The sequence below is a fragment of the Paramisgurnus dabryanus genome, chromosome 23, assembly GCF_030506205.2.
Source record: "Paramisgurnus dabryanus chromosome 23, PD_genome_1.1, whole genome shotgun sequence".
Classification (NCBI taxonomy): domain Eukaryota; kingdom Metazoa; phylum Chordata; class Actinopteri; order Cypriniformes; family Cobitidae; genus Paramisgurnus; species Paramisgurnus dabryanus.
Genome location: NC_133359.1, coordinates 29,554,876 through 29,582,273, shown reverse-complemented (window position 1 = coordinate 29,582,273; position 27,398 = coordinate 29,554,876). Strand labels below are relative to the sequence as shown.

The 27,398-nt window shown below is 39.8% G+C and overlaps 1 protein-coding gene across 4 annotated transcripts in view; it reads right to left on the bottom strand.

The window, feature by feature from the left end:
• The window catches only part of LOC135780875 (ethanolamine kinase 1), a 155,330-nt gene that overhangs the window by 60,328 nt on the left and 67,604 nt on the right, over nucleotides 1-27,398 (bottom strand). The gene's annotated exons all lie outside the window — the stretch shown is intronic.

Below are 27,398 nucleotides of genomic sequence, written 5' to 3'. Positions count from 1 at the left end.
ATATAGTATGTAACAGTCTTTTATAATAAAGTTTACAATAGTAAAATAATGTAAATAAGTGAAATAGTTTTATAATCATTTCAACAAATACTTTCTATGTGCTACATTTGGTGTTTCCATATAGTTTGCACAGTAATATAGTATGTAAGCGGTCTTTTATAATAAAGTTTACTATAGTAAAATAATGTTAATAAGTGAAATAGCTTTATAATCATTTCAAATAAAACCTTCTATGTGCTACATTTGGTGTTTCCATATAGTTTGCAAAGTAATGTAGTACGTTATAATTACCTTTTGGATGTCTTTGCAACACATTTTCGTCTTCGTTTAGCATTCTGGCAGAGCTAAGGACACCTAAAAAAGTTAAATCCAATCGCGTTCATTGACAGAGATCGTTTACATCGTAACGGCCGTCTGAACTCTCTGGATCGAGCTTGAAGTGGTAAGGCAGTACAGACACCATCGTTTATAGAGAAATATAGCGCTTGTTTACGTTGCCTGTGACTCTCAGTCAGAACCGGAAAATCCACGCGTAGTCAGGGGCGTAACCTTTCAAACACACGCCGAACCCAGTTGACCAATAACAGTTGAGTAGTCATCTGACCAATCCGAATACACTAGACATTTTGGGAGGCGGAGACAGGAACTAAACCGAGCGTTTTCCAGACATGCAGAAATCGGTGAGGTATGTAAGCAATTTATAAGACTCACAGTGCATTAGTTCAAGTTTTAATAACATGTATGTACTATGGGATATTACAATAACGTGCTAACGTGCTAATTTATTAGCATAATTGGTGCTCTTTAAAGGCAGATGCTGCCAAGATTGTGTTGTGAACGTGAAAATAAAGACACAGTTAACTGTCAAATTTTTTTAATGACACGTTATGTGATGTTGCAGGACTGAGATAGGCTGCTTTACTTTAACTTAGGTTTATAAGCAGTATATAAGCAGAACAATGAGACTTTCAAGGAGAGGTTTGTAAAAACCCTCCAAGTAGTCTGAAATTCAGTGTTTTTACGCTTCTTTTCCATCAGATCGGAAGTACTTGAGTACTTGAGTAGATTTTTCATCTAATACTTTTTTACTCTTACTCAAGTAAATAATTAGATTTGATAATTTTACTTTTACTTGAGTAAATTTTTTGTATGAGTACTTGTACTTTTACTTGAGTACAGATTTTGGGTACTCTACCCACCTCTGATTGTAATGCATTACTTTTAAAAGTAACTTTCCTCAACACTGCCCATCAGTTATGTATGTAAGGGTATTTCTGTGGACAACTTATGACTCTCTTACAGGTCTGCATCCCTCTCATCAGTACAAAACTATGAAGTGGAAAAACATATTCACACTTTTTGGACATGTGTTATATGGTAACATGAGCCACATGAGCAGCTCTGTTGTGAATCAGTTTCTTAGTTCATACAAGTTAAGTTTTGAATAGGGTTTGTTTCCAAATAAACTGAAAATGTCCTACTGACCTTCATTTCTTTTTTGATCATATTGTTAACTTCTTAATAAACCTCAAAGAAACACTTAGGTTACTCAAGTAACCCCGGTTCCCTGAAATAATGGGAACGATCATTGCGTCAGTTGCTGACGCTATGGGGGGAAACTCCTGTTTACTCCGCGATTGAAGCCTATTGGTTAACGTCTGTAAAATTTACAGACCTATGGCATTCGAGCCCGTGAAAAGAGCGGGACTATGCCCTATAATAGTCTGAAAAAGGGCGCCATGAACTCATTAACATTTGACTGAAGCTCGTAGCCGAATGAAGCTCGCTGCGTAGGCGTTTGTAGCACCGCCAGCTACGCAATGCTCATTCCCGTTATTTCAGGGAACTGGGGTTACAAGAGTAACCTAAGCGTTCCCTTTCAATACGGTTCACTTCGCATTGCGTCAGTTGCTGACGCTATGGGGGAACGTAATCCCATCACGCCTTGCATACACAACGGACTGAAATGCCTTACCGGAGAGACACTGCGTGTGGCCCTATTTCTGGCATATTCACAACTTTTAAGCAAAAGTGTAAGCACCATATAAAATTTTAACGCGCATACGGTGGGGTTTTAAACGCACCGGGAAGCACATAACATAGCACAAGACGGCGAGATCACAAAGCACGCCGCGGGTGTGCGAGATTTAAGTAAGCTCAGAGTCACGTTGGTGAGCTCGCTGTGCGCACCGCGGTGTACACATAAAATGCATGAGCGTGCATGATTAAGCCGAGAGAACCTGCGCTCATAGGGCAGGGACATCTAAGCTGTAAAATCTGACAAACGTAAACGGCGAAGACCAGCCAGCTGTGTTGCAGATATCAAAAATAGATACCCCTGTAGACCAAGTCCATGATGAAGCCAAACTCGCGCAGAGTGGGCTCTAACATATAGGACATAGCTCATTGAGGGGGGGGCGTGAGCCAGTGCGATGGCTTCAACAATCCATCTAAATAGCCACTATCAGTAACAGGCATACTTAGTGAGTGATCTGAGAAGCTCATGAACGGCCGATCTGACTATAATGTGCGACAGAACGGTTCATAGCGTGGGATTATACAGATAACACAATAGTGTGAACCCAGATAAGCCCTCGAGCGCATCGGGGATGCATATAGGTAATATTATAGTGCACAGGTCGGTGAGCTTCCCAAGCGCGCCGTAAATGTGTCCTGATAATAAATTGTGCGCACACAGGTGAACCCCACAGTGCACCGTGAATGCATATAGATAAATCAGTGCACAGAACGCGCCGTGAATGTGTATAGATATGATTGATGAACGTAACGGTGGGTACCCAACACACTGTGAACGTACACAGATGAACAACAATAGTGTGCATGTGTCACAAATGGATAACACAGCCGTGTATACAGGTGAGCTTCTCCAAGCGCACCTTTAGTGTATACCGAAATCTTATAGCGTGCATAGGTGAGCTTCTAAGCGCACGGTGGACGCATAATATATCGTGCATACGGGTGAGCTTACGGGCGCACCTTTTAATGCAACAAACCCCAGTAGCGCGCAAGGCAGGGATGTTGAAGCTGTAAAATTGACAACGTGGACGGCGAGGACCAGCCGGCCGTGTCACAAAGTAAAAATGAAAAACCTCTAAGACTTTGCCCTAGGTAAAGCTAATCCAAACATGGAGTACGTTTAACCACGAGTAAACATTATTTGTCAAGGGAGGTGATAACTTCAACGATCCTTAGATAACCTGTGTTGACAGGTGCTCTAGTGAGAGATCTGTGAAGCAAACAAACAGCTGATCGTCTGATGTATGTCAGACCTATCTGTCATTCAGGACCTTGGAAAGTTCCAGAGCACTGCGCCTCGGGCACAGTCCGCATCTGAGAAATGACACGCTTATGATTTAAATAGAAGATTTAAATAGAGGAGAAAAGTGTTCTACACCACAATTCGCGGGTTTTAGACATTTTGCCGTCACCGGACAGGGACAGACCAGACTTTGCATAAGGACGCCTCGTTAAAGGGGTCCTAGCTGCTCGTGTTATCATGTCATAAAGCAGTCTGCACCATGGTGGTTAAAGCACGAGATGCGTATCACTCTGATTGAACATAGCTTTTAAAGGCGATGCAATGAGCTTATTTTCAGCCTGGCTCGGTGAAAATGAAACCACCGTAGTTTGTTAATCACGGATAACGCGGTCGAGAGTGCTGTAGTGCTAAAATCACTCCCTTAAATGAACTGCATGTACAGTACGAGAGGTGATTGAGAAAACGAGCGTTCCACGCGCCGAAGGCTGATTGCCGTCGCAAGGCGTGTCCAACCCACAGCAGGTGCTGGGCGAGCTCTTATCGATAGCACTTCATGCAGCCATGTGTAACTTAAAGCATAAGCGTCCCGACCGCAGCTCGGGGCGGGACCTTGCTTAGTCAAACTGAAGTGGTCTTGTGAACAGAGTGCCACAATATTTAGCTTTCTTGGGACTAGTTAGGAGGGGGTACGTGAGCCCGCCTTAAACGAGATACCGCCCGTCTGACTGTGAGCGCGCTTTAGTGATAAGCACGCTTCAGAGCGTCATAACACGAAACTCATTGTGGCGGGCAGCAAACTCACTTGGAGGTTGATATTACCCTTAATTTTTCAGAATATTGGAGCGGAGCGAGGTGTGAGCGTCTTCGGATCCACTGATATAAACCATCCAGCCATCTGGCCGAAAAACGTCATAAACTGTAACGTCAGGCTGTAAGCCTTTTGAGTGGCCATCCGGAGAGGACGCGATTCAAAACGCTTGGAGCCGTGAAAAGGTCTGAGGCTGCCGTCTCTCTAGGAAGAGAAAATAACAGGCGTAAGACCGTGCTCTCTTGCACTGTTAGTAACGTAGCAGAAAACTGAGGTGGGCTGCGAGCGAATTTCAGCGAGAAAGCGTCTGAATTATTGTTTAGAATCCAGCCCGGTGTCCCGGGAATGGATCGCCAAAGGTTTGACGGCGAGCGTCCATACAATTATGGACGGCGGGCCGTGAGTGCGTATATTGACTGCTTGCTGGTAAGGCAAAAAAGTGTTTAGAGACACCGTACAGCCGTGGGGTGTCAATTCAAACTAAGAGAAGAATTCAATACTGTTCGCCACAGTGAGATCGCATAACCGACAGTAATACATGTGAATGTTTTTGGATATACAGAGCACACAAAAATATATCAGGGCAGTCAAGCTGAGGCACGACTTAACCCTTTTTCTCCCAGACAGTCTGTTCTCTGTCGACGCAGCTATGCTGCAAGTGAGACCAGTCTGCCGTTCAGGTGCACGACCTCTGTAGCGACGGTGACCAGAGCGGCTTACAGAGCAGAGCAGTATGTCTAGGTGGTTTGATGTCAGACTGAACCCATCACGTAGAGAGGAAGTCTGCCGTGAGGCCCGCGGTTTTGCCGTTTATTAAAAGGGTAGAAAATCCGTGGTATATAAGAAATTTACCAATATTCAGCGCACTGATATAGGACGGGACTGAATAAAGGGAGGTGTTCCGGCCTCAGCATATTATCAAACAAATTCGTTCTGCCTCTGATTCCGTCTAAGCCAGAGAGAAATGACAGGGCAGACAAACATTGTGAGCTCTACCAAAGTGAGACAGACCCAGGCCGGATAGGCTCTTATAATAAGTGTTCTTAGTGCTACAATAGCGGCGTGTTCGCCCTATTGAGCATACGAATGAGATCACGCCGCTCCAGGAGGTGAGGGGCGTAAAGCTCTGTGATCGTTGAACACTAAATAGCTGCACTAGAGGCAAGGAGCTGTAAAACTAACTCTGTTCGCGCGCTAACTCTAAAGAAGCCGGAGGAAATTCATAGGGGCAGAAAGGCTCACTCGAGCCGCTGTGCAGGACGCTATTACAACAGCGCCTGCTCTTTTAGCTTATAGCTTTGTATTAAAAATATTGATCTTACCGGAAGGCCGCAGGGGAGACCTCTTATGTGTCCGCTGCACAGGGCTCTTACCATGGCAAGCGAAGGCTTCGGTTCTCAGCCGGAAAGCGGCAGGGGAAGACGCTAGACCTGGATTCTGCTATCTTCGGTTCTCAGCCGGAAAGCGGCAGGGGAAGACGCTAGGCCTGGATTCCGCTGCAGGGCTTATGTCGACGGCGAGTAAGGCTTCTTTTTCTTCGGAACAGCGAGAGGTTAGCGCTGAAGGAGAATTCAAATGAGTTCATGGCGCCCTTTTTCGGATTATTATAGGGCATAGTCCCGCCCTTTTCACGGGCTCAAACGCCATAGGTCTGTACATTTTACAGACGTTAACCAATAGGCTTCAATCATGGAGTAAACAGGAGTTTCCCCCCATAGAGTCAGCAACTGACGCAATGCGAAGTGAACCGTATTGAAAGGGAACATGTATACATTTGTCCTCACATTCCTTACTGTAGTTCCCTCTCACATTCATGCCGAAAGGCTCACTATGCAGCTCATTATGCAAGTCTATGTTTGCTCTGTTGTCAATCAATCCTTCTCGCATACAGCCCCTCTAAACAAAAAATGTCTTTCAATTTCTAAATCAAAATATTGTTTTATGTGAATGAGTAGGCAGAATGATTTTCACATAATTTTAAAGAAAAAGCTTTAGACTACTAGATTCTGTTTAGAAAAGTCTTGTTAAAACATGTTGAGTTTTGTGGACTTATATCAGTGACTTAAAAATGTAGCTTTTTTAAAAACCACGCATAAACATTTTTCTCTCAAAAATACAAACATGTACATACATGTAGCTCATATAATATTGTAGCCCAAATTGTACTGAACGCAGTGTTATGAAACACTTGCCATTATTATGTTTCTTTTAAAGCAACTGAAAAAAGCCCAAATGTAAGAGCATGTCAGAACCTCTGCCAGTGCCCTAAAATGGTCGGACCCCAGAGGGTTAAAAATGGAGATAATAGCATAATTAGAAAAAATATATAATAAAACAGGCAGTTCTGGTCCTTCAATCTGACTGGTTTAAAACACGTATTAAGCTGTGAAAAAATACCCCGGTAAACCCACGATTCAGACCGCATTACATAGCTTAAGTATTACTGTGCCACTATTGCTGCGTACTGATTTATGAAAATAAAAACCAAAGTTTTTAATCATATTTTTAATTTTTTTAAACAATTGCACAATTATTGGCGATATCCAGAGATAAATGTCAATAAGCATTATTGAGTTATCTTGTCGATTAAGAGAAAACGCTTCCCTGATAAATGTTTTCCCCCAATTCATATTTCCACTATGGAATTCACTAGGTGGCGATCTTCACTAGGTGGCGAAGATCTACAACTAACCCTGCTGTTTAAACATTTTTCAATCCCAGCTATCAGTTAAGAGTTGCTAACATGTTTAAAAATGGTGTTATGCTGTAGGTAACAAGACAGTTACTATTCAGTTACTATTACTATTAAAATAATATAAGGTTGGATTTGGTCACTTACACACCCAACTCAGAAATCGGAAAAAAAAACTAACACAGAGAAATGTACTTTTATGCCTACAAAACCGTCTATGGTCAATATCTTAACCAAAACACATCAAAACTTTTTACAAATTCACAGGGGATCCTCTTCTGACAGTAAGAGAAAATGACTAAAAGCACAGATTCCTCTGACATGTATAAATATGTAAAGTAGCTGTTACAATTAACCCGCGTTATTTTGTGCCCAGCTCACCTCTACTAAAATAATCTCAGTCATTGTTACTGCCAACTGTATCCTAGAGCTAGTGAACTAAATATTAATTTTATATCTGAAAATGCAGAACAGTATAACACATACATGTGTTGGTTTTCTCAGCAACAATGCAATTCTATAGACCTGACAAAGGTTTTCCTGAAAATTTTCCTCTAATGTTTGAGACCTGGCTGGGTGAGTATATAATTTGTCTTACCTCCCTTAAACTCATCATCTCTTCTTTCTGCTTCCCTTTCTCTGCTTTGCACAAAACATTTCTGATGTCCACAGGAGCCAATAATGATCGAGTCAAAATAAGATCATCATTATTATTATTTAGGTAACGTACACTAATTTTAATATGTTTGCATAAGGTAACTCATTCGCATGGCATCACCTGGACTTTTCTATGCGGTTGCTTGCGGATGAATGCACAAAGGACAGGGACATGGATTTGTGCATGAACGCATCAGTGTGACTGATTAAGATTCCTTATTACCTTCAGATTCCTGTCGAGTGACAGGAAAACCGAAATGCTGCCAGACGTCGGACTTAAAAGATGACAGGGCATGCTCTATATCAATTTCTGTTTCTATCGAATTCATGTTGCTGACCTTTAGTTCAAGCTGCAGATTCAAGCGATGTCTGTGTGACTGCTGTGAAGCACAGGTGACGCTGGCCAGAGTAGGTCATGTGTTGACCAGTCAATGAATAAAATAAAACAGCATATCGTATTAATTTCTCCATCATGCCACGATACACACCACGCATTTTTTTTTTTTTTTGCGAAATATCATACTGTGAAGTATCGTTACATCCTTACTAAATTTACCATGATTTACTATAGTATTTGTACCCAAAAACCTGGTTGCACTTTTCTGTAGTATATTTCAATAAAACCTATAAAAAATCTTATAAAAACCTACAGAAAAATTACTTTCCTCTCAAATTCCTGCCCAAAAGGCTCATAATGCAAGTTTTTGTTTTCTCAGGTGTCAATCGTAGATTATTTAGGAGCTTTCATGCCTTCTCACAAATGGCTTTTCAGAGAGGCAAAGTACCTCCTAAGTACCTTCTGTCATGGCCACCACCAGAATATATGGTTCTCACATTTTGTGGCTCAAATACACTGATTTTGATTTTACTCCCTGCTGGAAAAAACAGCTAATACCAGCTTAAGCTGGTAGCTGGTTTAAGCTGGTCCAAGCTGGTCATTAGCTGGTCCAAGCTGGTCATCAGCTGGTCCAAGCTGGTCATTAGCTGGTCCAAGCTGGACATTAGCTGGTCCAAGCTGGTCATTAGCTGGTCCACCAGCTCAGCCAAGCTGGTCCACCAGCTCGAACAGGTCCCCACCAGCTCAGCAAGCTGGTCCACCAGCTCGACCAGGTCCCCACCAGCTCAGCAAGCTGGTCCACCAGCTCAGCAAGCTGGTCCACCAGCTCAGCAAGCTGGTCCACCAGCTTGACCAGGTCCCCGCCAGCACACCCAAGCTGGTCCATGTCCCCACCATATATAATATATGTATATATAGCCATAGGTCAAAACATAAAACATGCAGAATAAACAGGCAACTTTTAATATGTTACAATACAGTAAAATACAGTATAATAATATAGATAACACAAGCCTTCATGCTACTTCATATTTAAGCAGAACGTTCTAAATGTTATACATGTGTAAGAACAGAATTACATTTGTTTGTGTGCATCGTCACACTTTTTTATAATAAACAAACTCACAAGTTATACATCTATCAAAGCAAAATACCATATTACACCCTTTAATAGTTTTAAACATGTAAGATCAGAAAACAATATCATATTTGTGTAATACCCTTACACTCCTCTATAGTTAAGGATTGTCTTAAAATTGACATTTTCAATTAAATTAAATATAATTTATGTTTGGAAACATGCAGATGTAGCTTTCATTTGTGAAGTTTATGTGCAAGCATTTCTTTACTATTTCAGTTGGCAGAATTGCTTGTGTGTGACTGCAATCAGAAGAGCACACCAAAATGTGGGGAAGAAAAACCCTTGATCTCCCATTCTGCAAAAGGGGCACATCAACAGGACAGATTTCCTTTAACAACACTATGCATTTCTCTGAATCATCAGTACACAAAGTTAAGATCTTGCTCACAATGCCAAATGTTCCATTTTTCAGGCACACCACAGTGTCATTTGACCTGGCTGGTCGTAAGTAATCTATTGAGTGAATGACTTGAGAGTTGACAATGAGGCGGCTATAGATGTTACACTCTACACCAGTAGATACATTTGGAATAATTTGCCTCAAAGCATTCTCCTCCTCAGGACTGAGTGAAGCAATTACAACAGATCCAAGTAAGCAAGTATAACCAACTGTATGAGAATACCTTAGTCTGTCCATTTCTGTCAAATCTCTGCAAAACTGGCTTGTGCTCTCACTGATTGTTTCTGTGCTGGCTAATATTGGAAGAGTTTTACTCATAGTAAACTTGTTAACAATTTGCAGTGGTGCTCCCTTTGCACTTTTTACAAGTTTTACAAGCTTCCCATTTCCATTTTCAAAGTTAAAGGCTGAGTGTGCCCACAGAGGTCCCCAATTTTTTACACTTACTGCCAAATGATTTAGTAAGTGGACATTAAATGTCATAGCCTTTTCTCCATACAACATCTGGAAGCGAAAAACAAACTCAAGTAGTAGTAGGTCGGATGCATTGACATCCTCTGTAGAAATGCTGTCACCCAAAAGTAAGTAAACAGCTTGTACTAGTAGCGAAAAATGGCAAAGATATTTTGATGGCAGAACATTTTTCAAGCAAGGTATTGCATAAAAAAGAAGCCAAGCTCTCCACTCAGCAGCTTTCCAATACTTTCTTTCACTGAGATCCCTTGGAAGTCTGGAAATATATTGAGGGGGCTTTATTTTAGACAACCGTGCATTCACTACACGCTGATTGTCTGGGGAGCCAATGTAAAATTCACTGCCATATTCTTCCAGCCACATTTTTGACAGTTGTTTAGTCACACCAAGTAGAACACAATGCATATAATCTGGCACAAATCCAGAAACCACATCAAAATAAGGTAAATTGACTAATGGGGATAGGCCTTTAACCCCTCAGACAGATTGTCCACCTCTTACAGCCTCCTCCATGTCATGGATCATTTCTGCTGCATTTCTGTCAGCATGTTGCTCTTCACTTACAGGGTATCTGATTGCTCCAGAAATGTATGCTCCTGGATGGTAACAAAACCCACAACCATGATACCCATTAAACTGGGTGGTGTTTTGCATCAGAGGTCTAGCAACAGAATCAACACAACAACACAGCCCTACAATCCTACTTTTCATCCACGATTTTGCGACCTTGTCCCACCACATTACACCATCGGTGACCAGTTTCTTGGCTTGCTCAACAAATTTGTGTAGGAAAATATCCATCCTTGGCTCTCCTTTCCCATGCCACAGACCAGCAAGTATCATGTGTTTTCTACGATCAACGGGGGAGATTTCGTTTATAGCCAGTTGTATTGGCCAAATTGATGTGCCTGAGGCTTTGTATAAGGGACTTCCATCAGAATTAAACACATATGAAAGGTTATCATTTCTTTCCAGAATGCCACCTGGGCGTGACAGCTCTCTGTACATGTCCCCATCGTAAATGTCTTTTAGTACATTCTCCGATGTTGCTCTTGTAAATCTGAAATTGAGTGAATCTTTAAATTTCTCATTTTCAAGTAGTGACTGAACCTGTAAGTCAACTGGTAATGTTACAAAGTAACTTTGACTCTTTAGATGTTGGGTACGGTTTGATCTATGACAGTTTGAACAAACGAAGTGTTTCCTCTGACTGTCTTTTTTGTGACTGCCTAGATAAGACTGACAGAATGAACAGAGGAAATGAAGCTCTGTTTTTTTACTGAAATGTTTGAATATCTTACTAAGCATATGCTTACTGTCTGGTAACACAATGCTGGAGAAAACAAAGTTGATCAGATTCAACAGGTCAAGCAGTGCTGTAAATGCTAAATTGTGCTTTAGTGTGAATGTTATGAGTAGCAGTAGGAGTTCAGCCTTTGTCAGTGTAAGAAATCTGCATATTGGAACATTTAGGTCTACATCAAATTTTGGACCAGTATCATCTGCACATGGCTGTCTTTCTTCATCTTCATCATCATGTTCTCCATAATCACTGTCTATCTCAGTTTCATCCACTTCACTACATACACCATCACTTTCTGTTTCACTGTCTCCCTCATGCCCTTCAATATCTTTTACACTATTTCCTTGGTCTACTTCCATTATTTCTACATTACTGTTTGTCTCACCTTCTTTTTCACTAAGTTCTTCAGTAACATTAACTAGGTTTCCTTCCTGTACATCACCCAGGTTTCCTACCTGTACATCACCCATATAACATATGCCATTTGTCTCACTTTCTTCACAGTTTCTTACACTGCCATACAGCACGTTTCTTTCCTCTAGTTCAGGATGCTGATTGAAAAGGTCAGTATCTGAGGGCTGAAGTGTATTGCTGGGACTCTCTGATGGCTCAGGTGCATTGTTGTGACTGTCTGATGGCTCAGGTGCATTGTTGTGACTGTCTGATGGCTCAGGTGCATTGTTGTGACTGTTTGATGGCCCAGGTGCATTGTTGTGACTGTCTGGTGGCCCAGGTGTGTTGCTGTGAGTGTAGGGATGATTTGATCTAAATCTGGTTGTCCTTGGCAAGAGGTAATTGGCATTTGGCTCCAGGTACCATTTATAACTCTTTATTTTCTTCATTCTTCCTTTCTTCAAAACAAAAACAATGTGAAATTGTTTTGGATCAATGAACACTGGCCTATACCCTGCAAGCAAGCCTTCAATGGCCATATGGCCATAGCCTTAGGGCCCCCAGAAGGTTCGCTCATTGGCAAAACGTTGGCCCCTTAGCGCTGGCCCTGCACGGGCAGCCCTCAGTTAGCCCACAGGAAGCCCTCACACAGCAAAATCTACAGAGTTAAATAAACACTGATGGATGTATATATTGTCCCAATCTTACAGAGTGTTAAGAAGTAACACTGAAGCAGAAGTAAAAGCTCTGTTATCCTCTTTTTCGCCATCTCTGTTTTAGACCTAAATTGCATTTTACATCTTACTTGTAGAGTCATTTTCTTAACTTAAGTTTAGATGTTGGCTGTTTCATGCGAAATCGCCATTATTGTGATCAGTGTTTGTTTTGGTTAAACTTGACTCTTGACTCCTACTGTTCAGTTTTTTTTTAAAAATGCTATTACTTTGTCTGTATAAGACATGTTTGTTATGACCAAGAAAAGACAACAATGCAATTATTTTATGATGGTTACTACATAAAGCCTAAACATCATCATCCAGAAAATGTATTTATAAATGGTATGCTTATCTAAAGTATACTTTTCTGTTAGTATTGTGATACTATAAGATCCAGCACTCTCATGGCAGTTTGCCATTCTAAAGAATTTTGATACACTGGCACTTAAAAATTAAGCACTGTAAAATGTAGACACACAAACATCATGAATCAGAGTATGAATCGCAACAATGGTGACAATAAAATGAAATCTTTATGCTGCAATGCATGCTGGGTATCAACAAATTACAAATCTCATCCAGGACTCCCAGAATGCACAGCGGCATGAGTAATTAATGACAATTTTTACTATTTTCTTTGTCACCATTTTTGAGATTCATAATCTGATTCTTCATTATATTTTATTATTAACAGAAAATGATATTTCAGACGAGCAAGCAAAAACTAAATTAATAAATCTTGTCTAAAAGTTTTATTTATGATGATTGATATTATGTACAAACCACCACCATGGAAAGTGTTGCACTATTGTATTTTCTTTGCCATAACAAAATGTTTTAAACACAGAAAGTTATAGCAGTCAAAAAACGAAGTCGGTAAAAGTCAAGAGTCAAGTTCAACCAAAACAAACACTGATCACAATGATAGTGACTTTAAGTCAAACAGTCAACATCTAAACCTAAGTTAAGAAAATGAGTGTAATTAAGTAAGATGTAAAATGCAATTTTAGGTTTCAGACAGAGCTTTTAATTCTGCTTCAGTGTTACTTTTTACACTTTGTAAGATTGGGACAATATATAGCCTACATCCAGCAGTGTTCATTTAACTCTGGGGATTTTGCTGTGTGAGGGCTTCCTGTGCAGGGCAAGCCCTAAAGGGCCAATCAGCAAAACCTGTTGGAGGCCCTAAGGTTAGCCCATAAAGGGCCCCTCTCTCTCTCTCTCTCTCTCTCTCTCTCTCTCTCTTTTGAACGTTTACTCACCACTATTCTCCCTTTATGTTCTACTATGCGTTAATCATAGCCTGTGTGGACCTGTGTCCTGTGTAAAAAGAAAGTTTTAAAACACATATAAGAAAAAAATTTCTAAGTTTAGAAATATATTGGTGTAAAATGTGCAGAGACAGCTTTTTCTTCATTTTTTACCATTCTCCCTTTGTAGAAGCTGCATGCTGCTTCCTCAAGGAAAAACTCTTCAGTCTTACGCTAGTAGGCTAAAATGTTATATAAAATATTTAATTTATATACTATTAAAAGAAGCAAATAGGAAAATATAAGAGAAAGTTTTGGGATATTACATTTCGAAGGAACATTGTAACGTCTCGAATCCACACAGCATACAGATGTGATGCGCAGACGTGTAAGTATCGCGAGAGAGGTTCAAAACCTGTTGTTTCCGGTTGGTCTCGCGATACTTTAATCACAACCCCTGTGCCACACGCGCCTCAGCTCAGGTGTTTAAACACGCTGTTTCCCGCGCACAGAAGCTTTTAACAGTTATTTCATATTACACTCAGCAGGTTCATATTCGTGTATACGCGCAATTTGACAGAAATGTTCGCATATATAAATTATTTAGACGACGGAACGAAAGATATTGTTAACGTGAAAGACATTAAAGACTTTGAAACAACGGATTTCTCCACAACTCGCACTTACTGGATTATGAGAAAAGGACAGTTTAACACAGGATAAATTTTGTTACTGAAAGGTAAGTCTCTTTTTTATATTTTCATGTTATATATAACGTTATTCATTTTAATAACAGAAATGTCGACAACAGCAGTATACATTTGATAAAGTGTTAGACAAGATATCGCGTAAAAGTCATTGAGGCCAGGTTAACGTTAATTGACATTAATATAAAGTTAGAAGTTAACGTTACTTAGCAACTGCAGTTTGTTATAAAGGTGCTAACATTATTTACTTAACTTAGACCATTTAACAACGTTTCAGACGGTCTGACGTTTACTCCAAAAACAATAGGAAATTATCGCAAAAAATGCATTTGTACTGGCTTTTAAGCAGGGTTTGACTAAATTACCCCCTCAGGTAAGTTAATGTAAAGTTAATGTTCACATTTACTGTACTTACGACTTACGGTATATTACAAGGTATGCAATTTTTATCAGCATGTTCCCTAGATTCGAACCCATGACCATTTACCCTGCTAACACAATGCTCTCCCGCTGAGCATTCAGGAGCACGTCACCTCATACTAAAACATTGCTTCATGTCAAAACAATACATTAAATAAGTAAAAGGGCCACCTAATATACTGTAAAAAAGCCTGTTGTAATAGAAAAAACCTAAATCTTTCCTTGATAGTCATCTTTTTTCAGACACTGAAGAAGAAATTGAAAACGTGTTGGCAAGGGGAAAAAGGGTTCGAGTGCCAAAGCTGCTGGATAAAGATCCACCGGAGAACCAATCATCCGAGAGAAAGGAAGCTAAAGATAAAGCTGTAGGTAAAAATATAGCTGCAAAGCAGCGATGGCGGGGTCAAGCCAAAAAGGGCACAGAATGAAGTATCAGTAATGACTGTCTTGATTTTAGACCTAAGTTTTCAGTAGATTAAGGCAAAAATAGCTATTTTTCAAATCTTGAGACCACTTGGTGGCGCTGCACCGAAACAATAGATGGTGCCTCGGGTCATGATTGTGATGACACCCACCAAATTTGATATACATATGATTAAGCAATGTTAAGATATAGCCTCAAATGACTTGACCACTGGGGGCACTGCACCGAGACAATAGATGGTGCCTCGGGTCATGATTGTGATGACACCCACCAAATTTGATACATATGATCAGAGATGGGACCAAGTCACACATGTGCAAGTCTCAAGTAAGTCTCAAGTCTGAACCTTCAAGTCTCAAGTAAGTCCCAAGTATTTTTTTTCTTGGGCAAGTCAAGTCAAGTCGAGTCACAGGCTATGTCAAGTCAAGTCAAGTCAAGTCCTGTAGTAGGTCAAGTCAAGTCCAAGTGAAGTCACCTTATTATTTTAATTTTACCTGCAGAATCTGATCTTAAAGTGACAAGATATACAGTAAGTAACTATCAGTAAATTACAATAATTTGGATTTGCATTGTAAATACATCTTGGAATCAAACAAAATTGTAACTTTATAAATTATTTATTTTTCACTTCTGCCAACCGTGTTTGAAATTTTCCACATTGAGTCCATAAAACAAATAACAGCTTAACATCCAACAGACCCCTCTCTGAACACCTCCCTCTCTCTCAAACACAGTTCACGTACAACATTAAACTTTGTTACATTTCTCCCCTCTCTCTCTCTCTCTCCCTCTCCCTCTCTCTCTCTCTCTCTCTCAAACATGTGCCCAGAAAAAACGAGCGCGTCGCACCTCTTCCGTTCGCGCGCCTAAATTTGAAATAACGAACTTGAGCGTGCAAAAGACGTGACATGTGAACCGCCCATAACATTGTAGAATCAAGTAATTTTTCTCTGTGTGTGTGTTCAGGTGGCAAACTTAAAAAGGAGGATTCAAAAATTAAAATAAGTATTTTAAAAAATAAATCAAAATTATTTTGCCCACATTTGTCCCCAACACAGTATGATGAGGGCTACATCAGCTATTATTACATTAGCTAACTACCAACTAAGATATTAACAAATTGACAAGCACTTACTGGGCATAATGGCTCTTTAAATGACGACCAAAATTGGAGGTTGCCATCTGGCTGCCTGTGATTTTAATGTTGCATGTCTTGCAACGCACTGTTCGTCTTTTGCCATCTTGAAGCCAAAAGCGATGACCCTCCGTACCCTTCCTGCTGACATGTTGATATCTGATCTAAGTGGGCGTGGTGTGCGTAAGGTACGAGAGGGCATGGCGAATGATAGTGCCGTGATTCAGTCATGACAACACCATTCTCAGCCTGCGCTCCAGCTGGGTCGACTTTAATTTTTAAAATAATTTATATATTTTATATTTAAACTGAAAACATGATGTGATTAACACTCAAGTCATTCAAGTCATCGTGTCTCAAGTCAAGTCAAGTCCCGAGTCTTTAACTTCCAAGTCCGAGTCAAGTCTCAAGTATTTTATTTTTTGTCAAGTCAAGTCACAAGTCACAAAAATAGCGACTCAAGTCGACTCGAGTCCAAGTCACCAAGTCACAAGTCCCCATGTCTGCATATGATTAACCAATATTAAATTATACTTTTTTATTAATTCCACCAAACATGTATGAAATATTGTTATGAAAATCTAAATGAAACTGGCCTTGGAGCAATCTAGAAATGCTCTGCAGATAAAGCCACAGGTCTGACCATGTTCTGTTTTAAATCTGAAGATGATACCTCTAAAACTCTGTATTTTATGAAATGTTTTTAGACCCATGTCATATAAATTTATTTAGAGAAAACAGCAAAAATGCTAAGCTAATGTTTGTTTATTTATATCTCACAACATACTTTCAGTTTATTGTCCTATTGCTCCGTGTTTTAAATAGACTCATTAAATAAGCATCCGGATGAGTCATTAACAACTTTTAATCCGGGATATGGCTGTCTAAATGTTTATTTTATTATTATTAGTAATAATTACTCATACATTCTATTTAGTGTTTTATTTCCTCCTTTCATCTCAATTCACTTTCTTTTTATTAAATTCCTTTCTTACAAAAAGAAACTTACCTTATAGAAGCTTTACCAGTCGAAATTATTCCTAGAAACATATATATCATATCTCCAGACAGCAGATGTTTACAGAACAGCTAGTACGTTAGCTTAGCAAACCATCAAAACACGACAAATAAAAGCATTTATAATAAAACTCACATTATAACATCAAAAGTCGAGTGCTTAAACAATCATGCGTGATCTGATGTGGCTTTGGATCTTAAAATAAAACCGAAAATAAACAATTTTATGCTATTTATGCTGTTAGCTTTGCTCGATTAGCATAGCATTATAATATACAGTACTGTTATGAAAATACCAGACATAGCGTTAAAAATACAGACAAACCATATATAATCTTAAAGCTCCACTGTCTAAGATCTACTCCCATCTAGCGGTGAAAGTCTATATGACAAGCAACTGAATATTACTTTCTAGCCCCCCCCATTCGGAAAGCGTTTTAACTCGTACGGTGGCCCGGCCGTGTCATGCCAAGGTTAACATGGCTTCCAGTAGCTACAAAGCAAAAGCAATGAGAAAAAATTAACAATTTGCAATGTCCTTTGCCTGTGATCCATCAAAGCACACAGATTTATGTTTAACATGAAAAAAGTCTGATTGTCATGATATGTCCGCTTAAAATCACATACAAAAAGCAACCATGACGGGTTTAAATGGACGCGAACTAATATTATGTCAAAGTACAATGCTTATGTTTTAAGTAAACGTTACATGTCCGTGTATATGTAAGAGCTTTCTCTCATATTGGTGAAAAAAGATCGCGCAACTTTCACACGCTTGTAAAATGAAACGAAAGACGCGCAGATCAGACGCTTTTATCAATGAAAGGCTAAAAATAGCGCTGTCACAGTGTGTTTGTGCTAGAGGTCAGAACAGATGAAAAACATTGATCTCAGTACCTCAGATTACATAAATGGGCGGAGAGACGGCGTGTGTCTGTTCGAACACATTAAACCACATGCATGTTTACACTAACAAGTGTTATGCATAATCATGCTAAAGTTAGCCAAGGAACTATAAAACTTCAAGTTTACAACATGGACTGTATAGATGTAAAACGAATATGCTGAATTACCTGTGGAGAACTTCAGTGTGCCTTGAGCCCCATCTTGGAAAACTAACTCCAATAGTGACTTTGGTCTTGATGTTTTTCCTGTCACGTTGTCGTTTAAAATCCCCGTTTGGCATCCTTGGCGATTTGTTTTAATGTCCTCGAGAATATGTCTTCAACAGGCTTTCAAATCAAAGCATTAGATCGCAGGTTCATCACGGTGTGCGGTTGTTGTAAAATCCGAAGGATTCAGCTACGCAGGTCACAGGCTGGATACGTCATCAAGCCTGGTTTATTTAAATTAACTGAGCATTACATTCGCAAGTCATACGCATATTACATCAATTTACAATTAACTAAGAATAATTGTCAGCTTTATAATTGTTAATATTCTGAAATAAGACTGTCTTGATGACGTATACCGCCTACACATGCAACCTCCCGAGGCTTCAGCTATCGGACAGCGTGAGTGTAGAGTGAAAGCGCGAAAGGCAGAGCTTGAATTTCAGGAATGTCCCTCGTCGGCGAATGTATTTCAAAGATGGAGGCACAACATGGATTCAGCCAGAGAGCGCTTCGACGCTATGCATTTTAAATAGCAGATTCTACAATTACGAGAATACTTTGATTAGTGGGGTGGAAGTTATTACACATGAATGAGCACATACTTTTGAAAGAAAACATGGGTTTTTGTTAAGAATTAACTCAATAAAGTACACAGTAGAGCTTTAATCGTGTTTATTGTCTCCATGGTTTTAAAACATCAAAACATCTTTATTTGCATGTTATTATAAAAACAGCGATCGATCGTTGCACGTCACTGTTCAAGTTCACGTCTGACAGCTGAGCTGATCTCTGACGTCTTGTTCTATGAAAGTTTCATATTGAGACTTTCTGACTTTAGCGCCCTCCGGCTTCACGTATGAATGAAACAAACTGAGTGTGAATGACTACAGACTCCAGCTTGCTCATATCGCCATGTTTGGAATAAAAATGGGTGAAATATTACCCCCCCTGCAGAAATTTGAAGTAAACATATAAAATTGAAGTAATATTTCTCCAAATATGCATACTTTGAATTAAAAGCCCCGATGGATGTTGTTTTATCGAGTGCTTTCATGACGATCACCGAGGAGTATTTTTATCAATGAGCGTGGCTGAGGGTTATATTTCAAATTAAAGGTATGTACCGTTTTTCATTTTCATAACGCCTGACAAAAATGAAGAAATTGCTGTTGCTAGGATTCTCAGATTAAAATAAAGGTCAAAAACTAAATCTTAAATCAAAACACTTTTTAATGATGTATAGTTGTTTAATGTAAGTACATTTAACACCCCACAAATACAGAACACTTAAAAGTAAGTGATGTTTGAACTTTAAATGATTATGTTAAACTTTTGATTTGTAGAAACACACATAGGGGAGAGTGGGGTAAAGTGAGACATTTTTTACATTTGCTCCCCTCTAAGCGAGCTAAAATGATATATCAGTCAAATTTACACATTTCCCATTAATTCAGGATGTTTCCTAGCTATGGAAATTACCAGAATGTATTCAGGACGAAGAGCAGTGAAAATATGATTGTTTTAAAAAAAGTGGTCTTGTGTCTCACTTTACCCCAGCTTAGGGGTAAACTGAGACAGACCAGAAAAATCAAGGGGGTAAAGTGAACCAGCTCGGGGTAAACTGATCCACTTACTTTTTACACTCTGAAACTACCATAACAGCACATATTTATAACAGATAAAATCCTGACGGCTAGCTTGACAACCACACATTCCAGAACTAATGTTGGACTAGTAACAGAATCAAGGGGATTGGTCAATTAAGAACATTATTTTTCTAAACACTTGAAAGTACAGTAACTCTGAACCAAAATCAAATACAACATAACATAATTCAAAAGTTATATTTTTTGGCCAGTTTTTGCCTTTAATTAACAGTGAGTTTTGGAGAGGACAGGAAAGTACAGGGAGGAGAGAAGGGTATTGGATCGGCAAATGACCACGAGCCGGGAATCGAACTCCCAGAAAGTGTGAAAGCACCACATGTCGGAGCGCTGCCCACTGTAGACCATTGGCTCCGACAATTCACATTTTTTTAATTAACATTCAAATGACATATAGAACCAGTTAGATTAGAACGCAGTCTGGGGGTCAGAACAAAGGACCCTTAGAGCCAGCTAGTGTCTGCGGGTCAGCGCAAAAGACAATCAGAACCATCTATCAATATTTCTATCCCTTGCAGCTGCTCTTACTGTGGGTTCACACCAGACGTGAGTTCAACGATTTGTGCAAGTAGATTACATTCAAAGTTAATGCAAAGACACGATCAGACGCATCCTCGCCTGGGGCGATGCGAATGACGCCATATGAGCGGAGCATTTGCCGCGAAAACACGCACTATTCACCTCAAACATGTCTTCGCCCAAGTTGAAAATATTTATCTCGAACGAAAAATTTGCATGACACAATGTTAAATCCCGTGAGTAATCTAGAGTGAATAATGCTGCATACACACCAAATGCGGGGCAGTGCGTTACTTGATCTAGATTACTCGCAGGATTTAACATTGTGTAATGGAATTTTTTGCTCAAGTTGAATATTTTCAAATTGGGCGAAGACATGTTTGAGGTGAATAGTGCGTGTTTTCGCGGCAAATGCTCCGCTCATATGGCGTCATTCGCATCGCCCCAGGCGAGGATGCATCTGATCGTGTCTTTGCATTAACTTTGAATGTAATCTACTTGCGCAAATTGTTGAACTTGTGTCTGGTGTGAACCCACAGTACCATGATGCCTCGCGTTTGGTGTGTACATAGCATTAGAGAATTCTTTCCTTCCTTGACCTAAGCAGCTGCACTCTCCATCTCCTCAAGGGGTGTTTTTCCCCAGGCTGTCTTCCTGGTGTATTGACTAGGCATAATGGTTTTTCTGCAATGTTTATAACATTAAAAATAAAACATATGTAATGTAATATTACATTAAAATATGTTTTAGACTAAACTGAACTTGTGCCTCGTGTCTCACTTTACCCCACATCATTTGTCTCACTTTACCCCACCACCACATTTTGGAAAAAAACTCTCTCTCTTGGAAATTCAGGCTAATCTTCAGCTAGCATCAACACAAGGTTTTATATGTTGGTAGTTCATAAACATGTGTGATATAAGTTTTTCTACCTGAATCAATTTGCTTTGGCACAACAGTTGATTAAGTTGACAGCAAGAAAATTTACTTTTACAAGCAAAAAATATATTTTTGTGAAAAAAACATGTTAACCACAGCAGCATGAGGTCCTGTCCTTCATGGCCAAGGGGAAATTTGAGGGGCTTAAAAACATAATGGTCATAGGACCACAAATGTGTTCCGTTGCCTAGATACAGGGGGTGTCTCACTTTACCCGATGTCTCACTTTACCCCACTCTCCCCTACTCATTAAACCTTAAGGGGTGGTTTCCAGGACTAGGCCTTAGTTTAATTAGGAAATATTCCTTGATTTAAAAAACATGCCTTACGACAAACATTACTTGTGTGCTTTTTGAGGCAAAACAAGGGGCACTGATGTATTTTAAGATTTGTCAGTGCAAGTTGTTTTCAGTTCAGACAGCTCTTACATTTATTTTAGTCTAGGACTAGTCTAATCCCTGTCCGGGAAACCGCCCCTAAATGTACTGCAAGTCACTTTGGATGAACGTGTGTCCAAATGCTTAAAATGTGAGTGCAAAACATATAAAATGGTTTTGTGTATATCCATATCTTGTTCTAGGTTGCTTTCAAAAGTGGCTGGAGGGTAAAAATTTAGATGAGGAAGAACTGAAGAACAGAGTGGGAAAGCTGGGGTGATACGTCACTGAAAAAATACAAGACATCAACAAAAGGAAAATAAAGTTTAAAATAGTGAAGACTGCAACAATAAATAAGTTAAAAAATATCTGTTACTGTAATTTATGTTAGCTTTACTATACGGCAAGTTGTAGATATTGTAATGTTAGTATTAATATATCTATATCTCTTTTTCTTTTAAAAATTTATCTTATGTGTAACACACACATACATACATACATACATATAACATACATGTGTAACACATACGAAAAAAGATATAGACAATATTAATACTAACATTACAATGTTAGTTATGTTTAAATATATAATTTATCATTTCATAACCCTATACATCGTATAATTAATATATTATTTATAAATAAATACATTTTTCTTGAATGCATGTGCATGCTTCATTGTTTTATCATATGGTTTACTACTGAAAATAACCAGCTTGCTACACCAGCTAAAGCCAGGCTGGGAGACCAGCTAAAACCAGCTCACCAGCTGGTCTCCCAGCCTGGCTTTAGCTGGTGTAGCAAGCTGGTCAATCTAAAGGACCTGCTGAGCCACCAGCTACAGGCAAATGCTGGTTTTAGACCAGCTACCATGTTCCAAAACACAGCTTGAGCTGGTCAAGCTGGAGGACCAGCTAAACCACCAGCTACCAGCAAATGCTGGTTTTAGACCAGCTACCATGTTCCAAAACACAGCTTGAGCTGGTCAAGCTGGAGGACCAGCTGAGCCACCAGCTACCAGCAAATGCTGGTTTTAGACCAGCTACCATGTTCCAAAACACAGCTTGAGCTGGTCAAGCTGGAGGACCAGCTGAGCCACCAGCTACCAGCAAATGCTGGTTTTAGACCAGCTACCATGTTCCAAAACACAGCTTGAGCTGGTCAAGCTGTTTTTTCCAGCAGGGCTGTACCGTCCGCTACAGCCGTTGACCAACTTCTTCAGTGAATTAAATGAACTACTAACACTTGATTGTGCTATGTCTCACTCTGTTATATTGCTTGATGACTTCAATATACATGTTGATACTGATTGTGCTGAATCACGTGAATTTTTGTCAGTACTCCAGTGCTTCAACTATGAACAACATGTAAAGTTTCCTACTCACTCAAAGGGTCATAGATTTGATGTGGTATGCACCACTGGTTTACAAAATGTTTCTGTGATTGGCTCTCAAATAGGACTGTCTGACCAATAATTTTTTGAAGTAAATTGTGATTTCTCTAAAATTGAAACAAAAATCCACAATTACATACAGAAACCTAACTTCTGTGAATCCATTACTGTTTGCTACCACCTTAAAGGATAACCTGTCTGCTATTGCTGAAGATGCTAGCCCTATGGACATTCTAGCTAAATATAACATGCCGGTTTCAACAGCTTTAGATATTTATGCCCCTATTAAAACAAGACAGGTACCTTCTTTGTATACATCTCCCTGGTTCACGCCTGCCCTTCATATTATTATTAAGGTCAGTGCCTTGAGCGTCTTTATAAGAAAACTGGTTTACCTGTGTATGGCCGTGAAAAGTGGGGGTGCTGCAGCACCTTCTATTGGCAAGAGGGAGATTTTTTTAAAGTAAATATATTTTGCACAATTTATATATTACTTACTTATTTTAGGAAATTATTTTTGACACACGTAGGTTATTACGTGTGTAACCCTATTTTTAACACAAAAAGGTTATGATTTTCTTATTTTTACACTTAACCTCAGAAACAACGAGAATCCCGTCTGCAGTCACTGTTCACACATATGTTGTTTATATGATTGCCACTAGACCGTCATTACACGCGATGGCGGAGATAATATCATCAAACAGTCAGGCGGTGAAATTAAATAACTTTAAACTTTGAGAAGACAAAACAAAATAACACAAATACAGATTTGTTACACTTTGGGCCTTAATATTACGATGAATATATTACTCGGTCTCCAAAAATGTTAACGTCTGTGCACACACCTGCATGCAGTCTCTTCTCGCCATGTGCGTTGCTCCTCCCCTCTCTTCCGCATCGTAACTATCGTTGTTAAATGACCTTTAACCTCTAACTCAACAGTCATTGGCCAAAAATAATAAACTCACATTTAACACATTAATTCACTGGATATAAAACAAATCCATATACAACTGAACCAATAATGTAAATAAGATTACATTTTAAAATAGAAATAAAAGAAATAAATTGGCATCATCTTCCATGTTGCATAATGCACATTTTTAAAGGTCCCTACACTCTCCCCACCAAAAAACCAGTATGTCCCCATGCTGGGTACCAAAATTACATACAGCACTAAAACAATAATCATTCATTTAAAGACTACAAAGCAAAAGAATACTTCTGTTAGTACACAAGTCACACAAAGCATTAGGATTGCACCACCAAACATGTGAACTATTGTAAACTCCAGGAACCTTCAATACAGATGTTACATTAGTACCACAATGTTGAGAAGATACAGACTGTAGATTTGGCATACCCAGCTTATCATAAGTAAACCTGGTATTAGGTTTTCTCTCCCTACTGGATCTACGTATTTCTGGAGGTACATTCTCTGACAGAGATTCATTATCATTTGCAGTAGTAGCATGAAGGGTACTCTTATGACTTTCAGTCAATGCATCATCAACAACTTCAGCATTACTACCTTCAACTATCTGAGCATCTGAAATTTCACTCTGAGGGGAAATTACTGGTAAGTCTGAAACAATGTGAGAAACATTAGACTCTGAACCTTCAACACTACATAGAGATGTTTCAGTCTGTGTGACCTCTTTGAACTGAGAAGGGACGTTAGTCACATCTTCCACATAAAACCCAAACTCAGACTCTGAATCTGAAGAAGTCAACTCTCTTGGAATAACATTAGCTACAGGGGGTAATTTCTCTGACTCTGCAGTTTTCTGAGCAGTGTTACACTTTTTCTTCGCCCTCCTACGTCTCAAAGCTCTTGGTGAAGGAGTAGGTCTGAGATCTACCTGAGGACTTAATCTGACCTCCTGTCCTAAAGGCAAAAGGTGATTTCGGTGCATGACTTTGACTGGCTCATCACCATCAATAGGCTTCAGTCGATACACTGGAATACCATGCATCTGACTGTCAACTACATAAGGAATAGAACTCCACCTGTCTGCAAGCTTATGCTTTCCTTTTAGGCCAAGATTTTGAATCAGAACCCTGTCTCCCACAGTCAAGTTATGATAACGGACTTTCTGATCATATCTTGCTTTGTTACTCTGATTCATCTTCTCAGAAGTAGCATGAGCTAACTTATAAGCTGCTTGCAGTTCCTGTTTCATTCTGGACACGTACTTCGAATATGATGTAGGGGACGTGTTATCAGCAGAAACACCAAACCAAACATCAACAGGTAACCGAGCTTCCCTGCCAAACATCAGAAAATAAGGTGAGAAACCAGTAGCATCATTAGGAGTACAGTTATATGCATGTACTAGATGTGCTATGTGCTGACTCCATTTACTTTTTTGACTAGGCTCCAGCGTACCCAGCATATCCAACAGGGTCCTGTTAAACCTCTCAGGCTGAGGAACGCCTTGAGGATGATTTGGTGAGGTTCTAGACTTTTTCACCACTGGCATATTCAACATGTCATGCACTAACTGGCTTTCAAAATCCCTGCAATCCCTGCCCTGGTCTGAATGTATTCTACTGTGGAGACCATAGTGTATAAAGTATTTCTCCCACAAAGTCTTTGCTACAGTAGGAGCTTTTTGATCCCTAGTAGGTAACGCTTGGGCATAACGTGTGTAGTGATCAGTGACTACTAAAACGTTACACACATTCCGAGAGTCTGCCTCAATAGAAAGATAGTCAATGAACACGAGGTCTATAGGACCAGAACTCTGCATATGAGATAAAGGAGCAGCTCTCTGTGGTAAAGTTTTCCTCTTAATGCAGCGTTCACATGTCTTACAGTACCTCTCAACATCATGCTTCATATTTGGCCAATAGAATCGGTCACGAATTAAACTGTAAGACTTCTCAAAGCCTAAATGTCCAGTCTCATCATGCAAAGACACTAAAACCCTATTGTGAAACTGAGTTGGCAGCACAAGCTGTCGTTTTACTCTTTGGTCATTCTGCCGAACAGTTTGGTACAAGATCCCTTTATCTACTGACAACTTTTCCAAATTCTCGTTTCAGCAACTTCATCTTAGGGTTGGTGCTCTGGATACTACTGGCAGGCTTTTTGTGACAAATGGCTTGCCACACTTCTCCTAGGAATTCATCATCCCTCTGGGAAGTCTAAAGCTCACTCAGGCTAAGAGCAGGTGACTGGACTACAGCTAATTCAGTAGCATGACAGTAAATTTTTGGAACAGCAGACACATGAGCTCCTGCCTGTCCCACAACTCATGAATAAGGAACATTTCCTGTTCTCATTCCTTCAGACACAGCCTGACAAAGAGCTCTCACGCCAGCCATAGGAATTTCCTGCCAATCATTATCAGGACTTGGGTGAGTATGAGGCCTCCTGGATAACGCGTCTGCATTAATGTTTTTTCGGCCAGGTCTGTATTTCAAGTTGAAATTGTAGGTGGTCAAGGCAGACAACCAGCGGTGACCAGTCGCATCAAGCTTTGCTGACTTCATTATGTTTGTTAAGGGGTTGTTATCGGTTCTAACCCTCAAACTGAACACCATAAAGATACTCATGCAGTCTATCTACAACTGCCCACTTTAGAGCTAGAAATTCCAGTTTGTGGGCTGGATAGTTTCTCTCTGAAGGGGAAAGGCTGCGGCTGATAAAGGCAACTGGACGTAATCCTTCATCATGTTCCTGATAGAGAACTCCTCCAAGGCCATCTATGCTCGCATCCACGTGGAGAACATACGACTTTTTGGCATCTGCAAATGCTAAAACCGGGGCTTGAGTCAGACACTTTTTGAGATTTTGAAATGCCGTATCACACTGAGCAGTCCATCGAGACCCAAATGGTTCAGAGGATTTGTGACAGGGTTTGGTACTGTTCGCCAGGGAATTATTTCCTTTCTTCTTCGGGGTACCTGAAGAGGATGAATAGCCCTGCAGTAATTCATTGAGAGGTCTGCACAACTTCGAGAAGTCCTTCACGAAGCACCTGTAATATCCACAAAACCCTAGAAATTATCTGAGTTCAGTCACGGTTTGGGGCTGAGGCCAAGACACAACGGCCTCAATCTTGGAAGGATCAGTAGATATTCCATCCTGTGACACAATATGTCCTACATAGTTTACAGAGGTTCTGCCAAACTGACACTTATCAAGAGAGATTTTCAGCCCCTCTATGCTTCACGATCCAGACTGTTCCATGCTTATCTGGATCCTCATGTGATGCGTTCGTTTGCT